Genomic DNA, 17,243 nt, shown 5'->3' with positions numbered 1-17,243 from the left:
AGGAATGTCATTTGTGACTCAGGTAGATGAAGAAGGAAATAAGAATTGAGCTGTGCCGCAAACAGGGGTAGGAGACAAGCGAGGTGTAAAGAGAAAAGGAAACGGGGCTTTTTGCAAGGCAAGAGGAATGAGCTGAAGCGGTGAATCGAAAGTGTCTGTGTACAATTAAGGAACAGTGAGCGGGGCACTTCCCTGGTGGCGCAGTGGTTAAGAATCCGCCTGCCAGCGCAGGGGACACAGGTTGGAGCCCTGGTCCAGGAAGATACCACATGCCGCAGAGCAACTAAGCCTGTGCGCCACAACTACTGAGCCTGCACTCTAGAGCCCGCAAGCCACAACCACTGAGCCCGCGAACCACAGCTACTGAACCCATGTGCCACAACTACTGAGCCCGTGTGCCTAGAGCCCGAGCTCCCAACAAGAGAAGCCACCGCAATGAGAAGCCCACGCACCGCAACGAAGAGTAGCTCTCGCTCGCCGCAACTAGGGAAAGCCTGCGCGCAGCAACGACGACCCAATGCAGCCAAAAATAAATAAATAAATTATATATTTATATATATATATATATATATATATATATAATTTAATATAATTAATTAATTAATATAATAATTATTAAATTCTAATATATATATTAGAATATATGCTAATTCTCTCAGTGAAAAAGATTTATTATGCCACATTTTTGAAATTCTGTGCTTAGAACTCCTAGTCTATCTTCATATACCCTCTTTACTATGCCTACACAAATCGTTTCTTAAGCTACAGTGTCTATTTTCAGGCTAGGATTTCTTGCCAGATCCTAATAACAAATATTCCACTACCTCCTAAGAAATTATGCCAGTAAAATTGAGTGGATCAGTGTGGCTGGCCTGGCCGGCATGGAGGGGCAGCTGGGAGATGCAGGTTGATGAAGGAGAGGCCTTCGAATGTCAAGTCTTTGAGAGCTTTGGCCTCATGCTGTCGATTTATGTAGTCATTAGAAAGCCATCAACAGTAAAATATAAGGAAATAAAAGTGTGATGTGGGATAACCGTGTTCCCGATTTTGGTTTCTGAAGTCTGGGCTTTGTGTTAGGGCTTCCTTTAGGGTGGCTGGTAGTCACACCACCTCTGTTAATCTGCCCATAGTTGGCTAATGTAAGGTACTGGGGGTTAGTTCACTTGACTTTCAAGGACCCAGGATTTTCTTTTCATTGACTGTAAGACAGATCCCGGTTTCAAAGATGTTAAAATTAAAAAAGAAACTGTGCACCTTAGAATCTGTGAAATGTACTATTAGCCACGTTAGTATAATGGTGTGCTTAATGTTGCCATATCTGTATATTACAATAAGAGTAGTGGGCTTACAGTTGTGGAACTAGATATGCCAGATGACTTGTTTGAGGGAACTGTGTTCTGTGTTTGGTCTCGGGTATTTTAGTGTGAGGACGTCTTGGCTCCTGTCTTAGACCTGCTCACAGACTAGTAGCAGAGAGAGACCCGCTGACACGTGCCCGGAGTCTTATGGATGGGGGTGGGATGGGCAGGGAATGTGCCGGGCAGCTGGAGCCCACCAGGGGCATAAGGTTGGACGTGGGGGGCAAGGGCGTTTCAGGCAGATGCATTTGGAGGTTTTAAGTAGAGCATCAGAGTCATCATAGAAGAGTAGAAGCCCAAGGTGAAGCGAGTTGGAGATGCCCTGCTCTCATATTCAGTGCCACACTCTCATCATTGATAGAATGCTGTTGTTCCTACCCCAGAGGAACCCGAATCCTGAAATACACTGAAATATTGGGACTGGCCAGAAAGTTCCTTCGGGTTTCCCCAGCCGTTATGGGGGGGGGATCCCGAACGAACTTTTTGGCCAACCCAGTAACTACCCAGGGATCTGCAGGACCTCCCAGGACTTATCAGGGGCTGGGTTGGGGGGGGGGGCGTGGTTCTCAGTGAGAAAACGATGCTGCTCCTAGAGACCCGTCTGTACACACAACCCAGTGCGGGAAATACTTTGTACCTGTGGTCATGAAGGCTGTCATCTGACCAGCTGTAACCCTTGTGAAGAAAATTACACGAAGGGAAGGGATTAATAAGAACTGTAGCCTCATGATCAGAGCAAGGCTGCAGAGCCAGGAGCCCGGATCTACGTTCTGGCTTCACCACTCGCTGGCTAAGTGTTTAGCTTTTCTATTACATGGAATCCTCCTTTGTCAAATGGAGATAAATGGTTGTGTGACGATTAGAGGAAAAAATCTGTAAAGGCTTAGAGCGATGCATGGCCCATCACAAGCACAGTTCTTAGGTTTTTTAAAGATGTTGTTTATCCAGAAGATAAGGAGAATTAAATCTGTCGCGCAGGTGGGTCAGAGACTGTGTGTTAGGTTTTCCCTTTGCTTAGACGACGTGTCCTTGAGTTGATTCGCTTTGTTTTCTCTACAGATCCATACTCAGCAAGCAACCTTCTCTTGATTATTCAATATTAGAGTAAAAAAATAATAGCAATAATGTCATTAGCTAAAGTGGAAGGCTTTCTGTGTTCTTAGGCGATGTTCTACAATAGAAGTATATCCCCTTCTTATACATGAAGAAATTAAGGCACAGAGCGGTAAAGTAACTTTCCCAAAGTAATACAGCTAATACCTGGTGGAGCCAATGGCAGTCTCTCCTTGTAACATGCAGACACACACACCCACACACGTGTGCACATGCAGATCTGTTTTTGGAAGCTACATGAAATACCTAAATTTGCTTCTCCTACATCGTTGCCAAGGATGGACCATTCCTTGTTTTCTGTGTGTCCCGTGGATTATAATTCTCATCAGACAGTTTGAGAACAGGTTATTCCTCCCCCTACATTCCGAGTTGATTTTCTTTAGTGTAAGTTTCGAAGGGATTTCTTATGCGTGATGTAGTGACTACCATTCCTAACCATAAAATATAGAGTGCTTTGATGTTGAAGGAAATAAACCCTTCAAGTTTGGCCAGAATGGCAAGAATACAATTCTGTATTGAAGAATAACTCTTTACATGAAGGTTTTCTCTTGTTAATGCAACTTTTTACAGGAAGGTCACCATGCTTATCTGAGATTTCCCATCTCTATGGTTCTCCAGAGGTCTTTTACAATTACTCTGTTTTTAGACTTGACTATAGAAAAGAATCCTGTTTCTGACTTACTGTTTGGATGATATGATTGCTCTCTTCATTTGTTTCCAGTTAGATAAGTAATTCATAAGGAGCTAATTTTAGCATATAGCCAGATGAAAGAGTTTTCTCAGCCAGACAGACTTAGCAACACTGTCTTAGACATTTAAAATACAGATGTGAATAATAATTAGGTCCATCTTTATTACAATTTTGACATCTCTTTAGCCATTATCGCTGTAACACATATTCTTGGGACTGTGGAACATAGCTGTAACTTGTAGGGGGCTGTACTTTCACACGGCCATCATGAAGTGACCTGGTATCCAGTGATGATGCTTCTCCTTGCATTAAGAACAGTCTTGGGTAGGTCCATCTTTATTACAATTTTGACATCTCTTTAGCCATTATCGCTGTAACACATATTCTTGGGACTGTGGAACATAGCTGTAACTTGTAGGGGGCTGTACTTTCACACGGCCATCATGAAGTGACCTGGTATCCAGTGATGATGCTTCTCCTTGCATTAAGAACAGTCTTGGGGAGTTACGCTGCAGGCTGAGTATTGAACACTAAGTAATGGCTATGCAGATGCAGCTTGAAGCAAATGCAGATACTTCAGTGGAAGAAGAGAGCTTTGGCCCACAACCTATTTCTCGATTAGAGCAATGTGGCATACATGCCAATGATGTGAAGAAATTGGAAGAAGCTGGATTCCATACTGTGGAGGCTGTTGCCTATGCACCAAAGAAGGAGCTAATAAATATTAAGGGGATTAGTGAAGCCAAAGCTGATAAAATTCTGACTGAGGCAGCTAAATTAGTTCCAATGGGTTTCACCACTGCAACTGAGTTCCACCAAAGGCGGTCTGAGATCATACAGATTACTACCGGCTCCAAAGAGCTTGACAAACTACTTCAAGGAGGAATTGAGACTGGATCCATCACAGAGATGTTTGGAGAATTCCGAACTGGGAAGACCCAGATCTGTCATACGTTGGCTGTAACATGCCAGCTTCCCATTGACCGAGGTGGAGGTGAAGGAAAGGCCATGTACATTGACACCGAGGGTACCTTTAGGCCAGAACGGCTGCTAGCAGTGGCTGAGAGATATGGCCTCTCTGGCAGTGATGTCCTGGATAATGTAGCATATGCTCGAGGGTTCAACACAGACCACCAGACCCAGCTCCTTTATCAAGCGTCAGCCATGATGGTAGAGTCCAGGTATGCACTGCTAATTGTAGACAGTGCCACCGCCCTCTACAGAACAGACTATTCGGGTCGAGGTGAGCTTTCTGCCAGGCAGATGCACTTGGCCAGGTTTCTGCGGATGCTTCTGCGACTTGCTGATGAGTTTGGTGTAGCAGTGGTAATCACCAACCAGGTGGTAGCCCAAGTGGATGGAGCAGCCATGTTTGCTGCAGATCCTAAAAAACCTATTGGAGGAAATATCATTGCTCATGCCTCAACAACAAGACTGTACCTGAGAAAAGGAAGAGGGGAAACCAGAATCAGCAAAATCTATGACTCTCCTTGTCTTCCTGAAGCTGAAGCTATGTTTGCCATCAATGCGGATGGAGTAGGAGATGCCAAGGACTGAATCGTTGGTTTTTTTCCTGTGATAAACCTTAAGTGCTGCAGCCTAATGGAGAGGACTCTGCTCCCTGAGGTTCTTCACAGGCCTCTTCCTGTTGTGACTGCCAGGAAAAGGCTTCCAGGAAAACAGCTATTATATCGGCTTTTCTTATGGTGTAAACACGAGACAGGTCAGTAGGACTTCCCTGGTGGCGCAGTGGTTGAGAGTCCGCGTGCCGATGCAGGGGACAAGGGTTCGTGCCCCGGTCCGGGAAGATCCCACGTGCCGCGGAGCAGCTGGGCCCGTGAGCCATGGCCGCTGAGCCTGCGCGTCCAGAGCCTGTGCTCCGCAACGGGAGAGGTCACAGCAGTGAGAGGCCCGTGTACCGCAAAAACAAACAAACAAACAAAGAACAGCCTTGTCTTGTAAATAAGTTCATTTGTATCATTCTTTTTTTAGATTACACATATAGGTGATATCATATGATATTTGTCTTTGTCTTACTTATTTGGGATTAACGTGCACACTGCTATATCTAGAATAGATAACCAACAAGGACGTACTGTGTAGCACAGGGGACGCTACTCAATATTTTGTGCTGGCCCATGTGGGAAAAGCATCTGAAGAAGTATAGATACATGTATATGTGTAACTGAATCACTTTGCTGTACACCTGAAGGTAGCACAACATTGTTAATCAACTATGCTCCAATTAAGAATTAAAAAAAAAAAAAAAAAGAACAGTTTGTCTTGGCTCTGCTACTGGCCCTGGATTCAGTATCCATCCTTTGTAAGGAGGAGGATGGGCAGGGCTTCCTCATCCTAGGCAGGGTTAGAGAGCATCCTTCAAGGCATATGTATCAAGTACCGGCTGTGTTAGCCATGGATATATTCATTACTACGTATTAGCTCTTCTGTTTTGTTCCCTCCTTCAAGTGTTATCCAAAGATGCTGTGGAAAAGAGATATTGCCGACAATTGCTTTATAGTATAAAGTTGACGAGTGTCTTTGAAGGGTTAGCCTGAGCCTGAGAGCAAAAGGGATGCACACGAAAGTGTCACGTGCAGCAAAACTCACTTCTGACCGCTGCCCAGTGCCTGACACCGTCAAGCGTGCTGGTGAGGACATTGAAAGCAAAATCCCCTTCATTTCAACTGTGAGCCTTTCCCCTTAGTACTAGGAAGGAAGGGACTACTTTAGCTAGGCTTTTTGTGTAGGAGAACAATAAAATGTGTACCGAGACCGTGCTTTGAGTCCTTGTTCTGATGTTGACTAGCTGCGCGGCTACTAGGCAAGTCGTTTTTTTTTTTAATTTATGTATGTATGTATTTATTTATTTTTGGCTGCATCGGGTCTTCGTTGCTGCACATGAGCTTTCTCTAGTTTGCAGCGAGCGGGGGCTACCGGGGGCTACTCTTCGCTGCGGTGCGCAGGCTTCTCACTGCAGTGGCTTCCCTTGTTGCGGAGCACGGGTTCTAGGCGCGTGGGCTCAGTAGTTGTGGCATGCGGGCTCAGTAGTTGTGGTGCACGGGCTTAGTTGCTCTGCGGCATGAGGCAAGTCATCTGACGTCTTGAAGTTCCTGTTTTCTCAGTTCACAGCGGAGATCATGATTACAATGCCAGTCTCCCCACAGCATGAATTTGAGTGATTATGGTAATAGCTACATTATTTTACTAAGTGCTTTACATATATTATTTTCTTCAATCATCAAAATGATACTAGGAGCCAAGTGAGATTCTCCCAGTCTTACAGATGAAAAACTTGAGGTTTAAAGGAGGAAAATATAAAAAGAGTTAATGTTTTCAGAGTCTTTTTGCAAACTCTAAAGCCTATGTGAGTGTCAGTTATCGACATTAGATTATAGTACTCCAGGGTCAGTCCTTTGTGGGTTGGAGACCCACCTCTTCTGTGTAGCTGTGTGGCATTGAACAGATGACTTGAATGTTCGGAACCATTTTTACTAGTCTGTAAAGTGCTGTTCATGATGCTTACCTCATAGGTTGCTTCTGGGGGGTTCCATATATGGCACAGGATCTTGCACACAGTGGCATCCATGAACTACATTCCCACTTTTCCAGCCAGAAGATTTCCCTTTTTTGGTTTTTAAATAGAATGTTGACAGTGATTCAGACACGTATTTTCCCTTATCTCATTTTAAGTTCATAGAACATGATTCTCTGTTGGACATCTTTAGATCAATTATGATTTGCTTTAAGGTCCATCATTAACTACTTTTTACAAATTGGTACTGGTTTTCAAAATAGCTCATAAAAGATCATAGTTGCTAAGAAAAATTCCTGTTCAAATTTCACAAGTACTTAAAAAATTTTCCTCACTTATTAAGTGATTTTGTGCAAGCAGAGCTGCTTAGTAAGACCTGTCTTTGTAGTCATTTCGCGCGCGCACGCGTGTGTGTGTGTGTGTGTGTGTGTGTGTTTGCAAGGAGGTATTTTTAGATAGTTTAGCTGAACAGCAATCTGACGTCTTTAGAGGAGACATCAGTTCATTATGTGGATACAAATTCTATGCTTTCAGCTTTTATACACCAAGTCTTAATTTAAATCTGTTCTCCTTGCCGTTTCTAACGAAAGAGACTATATCATGGTATGTATTCTATTTCTTCCTAAGGCTGGCCTTTCTAGTTAACCTTTGCTTAGAGAAACGATCAAGGTAGAAATGCCTGTATTTGCTCACAACTTAATATAGATTATAGAAGTGTGGGATTTGGGGTCATATTTAAATATGCCATTATACAGCCTGCTACACAGTGTTTTTCTATTGCGATGTGATTCAGGGGATTTAAAATAGTCATTATGGGCTCATAAATGCTGCTTTCTTATAAGAAGAACAATTTAAAGGCCAGGATGTGGGAGTTCTATACCTCTAACTGTACATATTGCTCTGTCGGTTCAAAAAATGCCTTTTACTTTGTGAAAGATAATTTAATGCTGAGTATGTAAGAGGAACATGGTTATTTGCTCTTGTTGCTCTAGACAGTGTCATGTATTAAGTTATGATATCTTCTTTTATCTGTTTTGTTTTTTCATCTTTTTAAAAATTCTGGGAAAAGAAGCTCTTGCAGCGTAAGCAAATTAATGTTAGTTGTTTGTGTTACTTGTTCTCACAAAAGGATGCCTTTGGTTAATAATAAGCATAAAACTGATATGTTTGTTTTTCTGATTTTATTATAGCTAATTTTGGGGAGGTATTCATATAGAAGTCCAAAAGATTTTTTAAATTAATTTTCAAAAATTTCCTTTATTCATTTTCCAAAATTTAAAATCTATTTCTACTTCATGTCAAAATGTCACAGCCTGAGTGAAAACTTTTGTTATTCATTCAGATGTGTTATCTGTGTGTTGTGAAGCTTCCAGGATTTGAGGCGTGGTTTATAATTTTTAATTCAGTTATTTGACAGTGTGTGAGAGCCAACTGGGATATCAGTGATATTTTAATTATTGCAATGGAATTCTTCATATTTTACCTGATTTTGTAGACATGAAGTATTATCATAGAGAGATGAGTTACTTAACCTAAAGAAAGTCGTGAGCTTGGAGAGTCAGGTTAATAATGGGTTGTATCTGAAGATGCAGAAAGCTTTCATTCATCAAGAAAAAAGCAATAAGCAATATCTACATATATGGAAGGGTCAGACAGGGCATTTTTGTAGTATGAAAAACAGAGGAAATCCTAAAGCCCTGACATTAAAAAAAAAAAAAAAAAACCCTTTCTTGTTCTTAAAAATTAGTGGTGTTATGTAACCATTTAAGAATTTAGCTGAAGCCTGATATTAAGTGACTCAGATTCCTAGCTTCTTAATGATGCTTCTTTCCAGTGAAATGCAAGCAGTTGCCAGATTCTTGAGCCATGAGTTCATTCTCCCTCTCCCCAAAATTTGCATGCCATCAAAATTGAGACTCAGTGCCAGAGGAGGTGTGAGCGCTGCAATTCTTATATGCTAAGTGTGATACACTGCGCGTCATGCTGTTCCTCAGTGGAATCATTGATATTTCAATTTAAGAGAAGTGACCAACTTCAGGCTAAAGTTTCCTTACTGGGAAGTGGCACAAAATCTCCTGAATCTGGCTTTATTGGCCCCTTTTCTTACTCCCCACAGCATCTGCACCAGAATAGCCATTGTTCTTTCAGAACCATTCTCCCCAAAGCAACTGAGAAAGGGCCCTGCCCTTCTTCTGACACAGGAGTGTATTAACCGTATCAGCTAAACATGCTCTCCTCACGTCACCAGTGTTTTCCGGTCTCACCCCTGACTTCGAGGAAGACACTTACATAAGATGCTTCTTACACACATCACCCCAGGGAGCCTTCAGGAACTGAAATAGAACACTTCAAGACTTTTTCCTAAGGTACCTGGTGGTTCTCCCCACCCTAAGGAGGATTCAGCTTGGAAATATTAAGGATGTAGTTGATTGTCACCCCATTCCCTATCCCTGCCACACACACACACACACACACACACACACACACACACACACACACACACACACACACAGCCAGTCATTGGCACTGAGATTAGTGAAGAATTGTCCTTGTGGGGATGTGTCGTACCTGACTTCTCAGATGTTCATTCAAATCGACACCCCATCCCCCCTCCCCCGAGTTAAAGGTGAAAATCTTATTGTTTTGTTCCATTCCTTTCAAAACTTATAGATCTAAAGTTTAGATCTTATAGATCTAAACCATCATTAACTGGAATTCTTGGCCATTGTGTCATGTGTCACCTTTCCCTTCCTTTCGCCTTGTCACTTATTCACTTTGGAATTAAAGATGTCTTAATTCACTCTTTCTGCATTGACTAGAGATGATTTTTCACCTCCAAAACTTCATGGTTTATTCTCCACGTTTCCATAATTGGAATATATTTCTCATTCCCCAGTTTCTTATCCTCGGTAGAATACATTAGAATAAGCCTTGTTCATTCATATGTTAAGATATGCATATATCTGCTTTGATAGGAAGGTATCTAGCTTATATGCATCAGAGAGTAACAGAGAGGACCATGGCCTTCAAGGCAGGAGGCCACACAAGAGAAATTAGGGTTTATCTGGTTTGCTTGATAGGCTTTGTCATTGGTGTCTTGGTTACTACTTTGTGTTTCTTGACTCTAATCTTCAAGTGAGTTCTCTGAATTGATACATGAGAGGAGGTAGCTTTCTATCTCAGGAAGTTTCTTAATCCTGTTGATAAAACCGAAAGAACCGACTTCATTTACACAGGCACATTAAGTGAGATGGCACACACCTAGCCAAGTTCATATCTCAGCTGAACTTCTATTAGGTTTATCCATTAGGAGGAGGCCACTAGGTGTTTCTCAAGTTCTTTAAAAGAGTCTATGAGCAAAATCCTAGATGTTGAAGCTAACTTTACTTTAAAATATAATCGAATTCTTGTTTTACATTCCTGTGGGGCTATTTTGTCATGTTTTTGCTAGTATGTATCTAACACCTTTACAGTTAATGGCTTAGCTCAAAAGGGACAGAAAACTTGAGACCTTTTACCTCTTATTACCCCATCTGTTTGCTGATTTCAAGAATCATTAGCTCATCACAGGATGGATCAAAATATCATCTTCCTCATTATCATAATCATCTTGATCATCATTTATTATTATTTTTGTATGTACTAATATTAACCTGGAAGCACTTAACCAGCAGGTGAAAACTTTTACAAAGTTTTCCCCCCCAAACCAGACATCCGCTGATTGATTATAATCAAAATTCAAGACTGTTTATTCCATTGCCCACGAGATACTGTGAGGTTGTCACCTCGGATTTTTTTTTTTTTTTTTTTAACTTTAAGGATTTCATTTATTTTTCTTTTAATTTTTGTTGAAGTGTAGTTGATTTACAATGTTGTGTTAGTTTCACTTGTGCAGCAAAGTGAATCAGTTATACATATACATACCCTCCTTTTTTTTTTTTTTAAAGATTCTTTTCCCATATAGGCCATTACAGAGTATTGAGTAGAGTTGTCACCTCGGACCTGACACACAGCCAAAATAAGACTTCTGAGTGTTCTCCCAACCACCAACCCAAGAAATAAACCCAACCAGCCAAGCAGGCCGCAAACACTCATGGTTCTCCAGGTTTCCTCCCCTCACCGTCCTTAGTGTTACTATTTACTGAGGTGAAAACCCCAGACCTGCGAATTATCTTTGGTTCTTTGGGTGGCCCGGACTCCGTGCTCTTCCGCAAGTCTTGTTTATCCCTCCCTCCTGCTGGTGGCTCTCCCTCCATCGTTAGCATCCTGGTCCAGGCTATCAGCATCTTCTCGCTTGGACGCTTCCCACTGACTCCTGGCGTCCCCCTTACTTCTAATCTTGCCCTTCTCTGTGCCATTCTTCACAGAGCAAGCCACCGTATCTTTAAAAAGCAGAACCAGACCATGTCATTTCTTTTAAAATTCTCCAGTGCTTAGAATAAAATCTGCCCTCCCTGCAAAGCTGTGCATGAACTGGGCTCATCTTGGTCTCCTCTCTTAGCCACTTCCCTCAGCTCCTCGACCTTCCTTATGTTCATAGAACGGACCAAGCCATGGAGTCTTTCCACAGGTTGTTCTATTTTGCCCGAATTCAGTCTCCTGTGGCCTTCACCTGGCCGGCTCCTAGACGCTCCGATCCCAGGTGCAGGAGGGTCTCCTGCCAGGCCAGTCTGGGGTAGCCACGCAGGCATTTCTGTGTTACAGCACATTTTTTTTATTTTATTTTATTTTTTTGCAGTACACGGGCCTCTCACTGTTGTGGCCTCTCCCGTTGCGGAGCACAGGGTCCGGACGCGCAGGCTCAGCGGCCATGGCTCGCGGGCCCAGCCGCTCTGCGGCACGTGGGATCCTCCCAGACTGGGGCACGAACCCGTGTCCCCTGCATCGGCAGGCGGACTCTCAACCACTGCGCCACCGGGGAAGCCCTACAGCACATTTTTAAAAGTATCTGCCAAGCATTTATTATTATGTTGTTCTTGCTGTTGTTTATGTTTTTACTGCTTATTTATTAAGTGTCTCTCCGTTGAAACGAAAGCCTCATGAAAGCAGGGACTTCATCTGTGAGATTCAGCACTTAACCTGGTGTGTCTAGGATATGTTTACCATGAAAAAGCCATTTAATACATATTTCCTGAATGTGTGAGAGATGAATTACTAAAAAGTACAATAAGGCAGATGTGGACAAACATCAGAATGAGTAGATAATTGTTTCCCCTTGAAAAGATATTTCCACCCCCCCCATGGCTAGATAGACTTAGATGAAACTGAATAGGGTCTAAAGACTGAAGGCAGTATTTACATTAGCAATCATAATGATAAATTAGGATTAACATTGTAACTATCAGCATTCTGTTATAATAAGTCATGTAGTTCTTTAACATTTACATAAAATATGGAAATAAATATTATTCACCTAAGCAGCTAAAACTTTCTGGGATAAGCTGTTTAGGAATTTTGGCTGATATGAAGTTTTAGGCATTTGGACATTCTATCTAGAAGGAATATTAATATGGATTATATGAAAGATCAAACTATCTTTGAAGGCCTTCAGTATAATTCAGTGCCAAAGCCAGGTCAAGGTGCTTGCTTGTGTTTTTACATGGTGGGACCTCGACGGTCTAACGTTATGAAAGTTACATGCTTTTCTAAGAGCGTTTGTCTTAGTATACATGAATCATGGAATTGAGGTTAAAATTAATTTTGGTTTATGCACCATAATAGATCATTAGTAATGAACTCCAAGTTACTTCTCCCTTTTAGTATTTATTTTTCAGAATACTTGTTTAAAAATAATAATGCCACAATTTACATTGTAGAAAATTTGGAAAATATTCAAATTAATTTTTTTATTATATGAAAGTAAGATCTGGATTCAAGTTTTGACAGTGCCATAGCTAGTTCATTTTTCATCAGTTCCCACAACTGAGAAATGAGGAGATTATGCTAAATAAATCCCTAAAAATCCTTCCAGGTCTATAATTGTACTGTACAAAAACTTGCATTTGCATAATGCTTTATATTACTAGAGTTCTTTCACGTTGGTCGTCTGTTCTCAGAGCTGCCTTGTGAGGCAGGCAGGATAGACCCTGTTATGTCTACTCCACACTGGTGAGAAAATTAAGCTACAAGGAATTACAGTGATTACTTAGGTCACACAAACTGCTTGGATATAGCCATGTATTGTTTCTACAATTTCATATTATAATTTATGACCTCCTAATGCTAATCGCTGGTTAGGAACTTGGTCAAAATAAGTATTCATTTTGTTAGTATATTTAATAAATTACCACTCTGTAACGAGTTGAATATTTTTATAATCTGACCCCTTGTACCTGGGAAATTTGGTCAGGTACCCACATAACTTAGAGGAGGCCAGAACTAATTACTAAAGTGTTGTAGCAATCAGTGACACATAGGTGATCGCCCTGATGGAACTTTACGTAGATGGGATTTTATCTTTTGAGAAAGTTAAGCAGTTGATCGCAGAGGCCCCTCTAAACATCACCAGGTTAGGTTTTGAAAGCTGTTAAGTTTGTTTGCTGTGGTCCCAAAGGCACAGCCCACTCCATCCTGACTCTCTCCCCGTTTCTGTTCTCCCTCCCCACCACCTGGACATCATGATTTACCTTTCTTTAGAAATGTATTTTATGGAAGTATAGTTGATTTACAATGTTGTACCCGTCTCTGCTGTACAGCACAGTGACTCAGTCATACACATATATACATTCTTATTCTTTTCCATTATGATTTGTCACAGGATATTGAGGATAGTTCCCTGTGCTATAAGTAGGACCTTGTTGTTTTCCTATATATTATATATATATATATATATATATATATAAAAAAAATAGTTTGCATCTGCTAATCCCAAACTCCCATTCCTTCCCTCCCCCAGCCAGCCTCTCCCTTGGCAACCACAAGTCTGCTCTCTAAGTCTGTGAGTCTGTTTCTGTTTCATATATAAGTTCCTTTGTGCCATATTTTAGATTCCATATATAAGTGATATCATATGGTATTTGTCTTTCTCCATCTGACTTACTTAATATGACAGTCTCTAGGTCCATCCGTGTTGCTGCAAATGGCATTATTTCATTCTTTTTGATGGCTGAGTTATATTCCATTGTCTATACGTACCACATCTTCTTTATCCATTCACCAGCCAGAGTAATTTGGAAAATGTTACTGGATCCTGTTAGTTTCCTGTTTAAAAGCCCAGTGGCCTCCCATTGCCCTTAACAAGCCTCCTTTGTAGTAGGATTGGTTCCTACTACTCTGAGCTTGTTTCTACCCCTCTGCCCTCCAGTAACCTTGAACTTGGTTTCGTTTCCTGAGCATCCCCAGGTTCTTCCTCCCTCGGGGCCTTTGCCCTCTGTATTCCTTCCATCTGTTGGGCTCTCCCCCAGATCGCGTTTGGTTGGATCCTTCGTGTTTATTCACCTCTCATCTCAGTTATCACTTTCTCAGAGCAGCCTTCCCAGTGCCCCGTCTAAGTAGTCTCCCCAGTCCCAGCTATCACGGTCCATTGCATCACTCCCCCCGCCCCCTTTAGTATTCTCTATATAGTACTAATGATACCTACATTTATTTTATTTGTTTATCATTACTTATCGCTTCTTTCACCTTCCACCCTGAAGCCTCCTGCCTCCGGAAGGAAAAATTCCAGGGAGCAGGGCTTTGCCAGTGCCCGTCATCGCCACATAACGAGCTCCTATAACTATGCCTGGCTCATTGCAGTCGGTCCGTGAATACTTGTTAAATAATTGAGTAGATGAATGAATCTTACAATTCTGAAGCACTCTTCATGTGCCAGGCTCCTCTGTTGGAATCTATACAGACAGGAACTCAAAAAGTTTTGAGTCCACAAGTTTTGTCCTGACTTGCAGGAAATCCAAACTAAATACATTGCTTAACTATGCTTACCGTTAGCCTAGGTTTAGTATAATCTCATCCTTCTATTCCTTGTCATTTCGCTTTATTCTGGCAGTCTTACCTGTAATTGCTGGCAAAAAGGAGTGGCTGTTGAATTAGGACAGGAGAGGACATCCTAATTCATTTTCTCTTGACCTCAGTACCCTCAGCTCTAAACTCGGCTTAATCGTTCAGTGATGTGTGTGTCTGTTCAGCACAGACTGTATTTCAGGCCCTTTGAGGCAAGGGAAGGGGTGAAGGAAAGGCAGCCGTGCTCCCTTTTGGACTTAACTCCGGGAAGGCTGGGATGTTTAGAGCAGCAGCTGCTGTAAGGGGCAGCTGAGCTCTGGGTGACACAGGAACCTCTGACGACAACGTCTCACCTCCAGGAGGGGAGCTCAGGAATTAGGCAGCCCAGGGGCGCCCTGCTAGGAGGAAGTAATAGCAGAGGCAGAGGAGAGAGAGAGACAGAGTGTGGCATGAGAATGAGCTGAGAGGGGTGTGCAGAGATCACAAAGAGAAGAGGTGCGTGCAGTGGTCGGAGGTGTGAACCTGTCCCTGCGGTACAGAGAGTCCCTGACAGGCTCCTGGCCGGGAATTGGCATGATCAGGTGCGAGTTTTTCTATCCTCTTCCAGAAGTTCACTGAGCTGCAACGTGGAGAAGAAATAAAAGGGAAACAAGAGATTGTTGTAGGAAGCAAGACAGGACGATGGTGGTGCAGTGGCATTAGATGACGTAGGAGAATGTATGTAAATCCCCATCAGAGGGTCTCGTGCACAGTGGGCACTTGGCTTATTTTCTAAGTTCTCGTTTCTGCTGAAGGTGAATCGAGGCTTTGTAACTTCTAGGCTGCGGAAGTTAAACTGTTTATAGTAGAGGACATTTTCAGGTTGTTAACGCGTGTGTGTGCACACACGCACATGCACACACTGATGACACCACAGGTTATATGAAACCCGTTAGAAGATTCCCTAAGTGTATCTTGATCAATGTGATTCTGTTTCCCTGATTCAAACTTGGGATTAATAAATTAATATGCATACACATACGTGCTTTCAAAGTTCAGAGAAAGCAGTTTCCTTAAACTTCAGTTTAAGGAAAGTAAAAGCTTTCTAGAACACTAGATGTTGGTCTTTGTTTAGGAGGAATGTACTTCCTAAGACGGTTGCTCAATTGATTATGTAAATAAATCCTTGGAGATGACGAGAAGGTCACGAGAAACGCTGGCACATTGACAGAAGTGAGGATGTTACAAGGGAGTCTCCTTATGAGGTCACATGCAGTCAACTGTGTCCTAGTCATTCAGACTCTTCACCAGGTGATACGGTGTCTGAGGTTTACCAGTCTAAACAAACAAGCAAGCAAGCCGAAAAGGAAAGGCGGAGGGAAAGGAAAATCTATTAGCCTTTATGCAGTTTATGCGGGATATATTTTTGATGGCCCTGGGCAATGAGTAATGCACCACAAATGTTCAGTTAATTCTCCCCCAGTGCCCTCTAGACAGAGCTAAAGCAATGAAATTATCTGGTGTGCCCAGGTTGACACACAAAGCCCTTGAAAGTAGACGTTAAATTAGATGCCTTATCACTGAAGTCCTTGGAAATAAATGCCAAAATGAATATGTTTATCACGGAAGTAAAAGGAAAAGCTGATATTCTAGACACATAAAATTAATGCCCACTATTTTGTGTGAGTAACTTAAGAGGGATAACGTATAATTATTTTTTGATTCAAAGATTATTGTCTAGCTAAGTTGTAATACTCATCACTGGAAAAGCAGCAGTTGTGGTTGTGTTTGAGTGAAATCTAGAAATGGAAACATTAGTGGTGGAGTCTGAGGTGTTGTTTGAATTCTAGGTAGTCTCGTGTGTGTGTGTGTGTGTGTGTGTGTGTGTGTGTGTGTGTGTGTGTGTGTTTCACACAGATATAGGAGGAACAGGGTGGGATTTTTCAGTAAATAAAGTTGTATAGCCAGTGTACCCAGAAACCATGACTTAGAACAGACATGGCTTCACAGTTGAGTCACTGCCCATGGGACATCAAGTAAGATGAGCTACAAGGTCCTTGTTTGTCAGTGGCCTCTTGGTGCAAGTTGTAATAAACATCTTTTATTCAAGTTATGTGGAATTACTATTGAATATTTCTCCAAAAGGTAATATATCTGCATTAACCATTTCAGGAAAAAGGTTTTAAATTCGTGATGAGTGTATTGTGAGTGCTAAGAACCCCCGATCTTTCCATCCCACTCAGGATGAGATCCAGCGTCAGTCCCACAGCTTTCCCACATGATTTCACCGGGGAGTCTCTCTCTGCTCTGATTCCCTCTGGGCTTCTCAGGGCTGGTGCTGACTTCCCTGCTGTTCCTAAAACACGCCAGGGCCACCATGCCTTTGGCTCCTGCCTTTGATGGCCCTGTAGGCGGGACCCCTGTTGCCCCATGTGTACCTGCAGGGTGCAGGCTTCACTCCACTGAGGTCTTTGCTCAGAGGACACCTTAGCAGTGAGACATCCTACCCTCTATATCCTGTGTCCTGCTTTATTCATTTTCAAATTACTTATCTCTGTGTGACATATTCTTTTTTTTTTTTTTTTGCGGTACGCGGGCCTCTCACTGCTGTGGCCTCTCCCGTTGCGGG

The 17,243-nt window shown here is 42.2% G+C and overlaps 1 protein-coding gene and 1 pseudogene across 2 annotated transcripts in view; both read left to right on the top strand.

Moving 5' to 3' along the window:
- Positions 1-17,243, top strand: part of RAPGEF2 (Rap guanine nucleotide exchange factor 2) — a 97,860-nt gene that overhangs the window by 10,802 nt on the left and 69,815 nt on the right. The window lies entirely within an intron of this gene.
- Positions 3,676-4,887, top strand: LOC103076219 (DNA repair protein RAD51 homolog 1 pseudogene; annotated as a pseudogene). Its single transcript, XR_014368635.1, has one exon. The product of XR_014368635.1 is annotated as a DNA repair protein RAD51 homolog 1 pseudogene (transcript).

The sequence above is a fragment of the Lipotes vexillifer genome, unplaced genomic scaffold (assembly GCF_000442215.2).
Source record: "Lipotes vexillifer unplaced genomic scaffold, Lipotes_vexillifer_v1.1 scaffold1862, whole genome shotgun sequence".
NCBI lineage: Eukaryota > Metazoa > Chordata > Mammalia > Artiodactyla > Lipotidae > Lipotes > Lipotes vexillifer.
The sequence above is the reverse complement of the archived record's forward strand: the minus strand, read 5'-3'. Positions and strand labels throughout refer to the sequence as shown.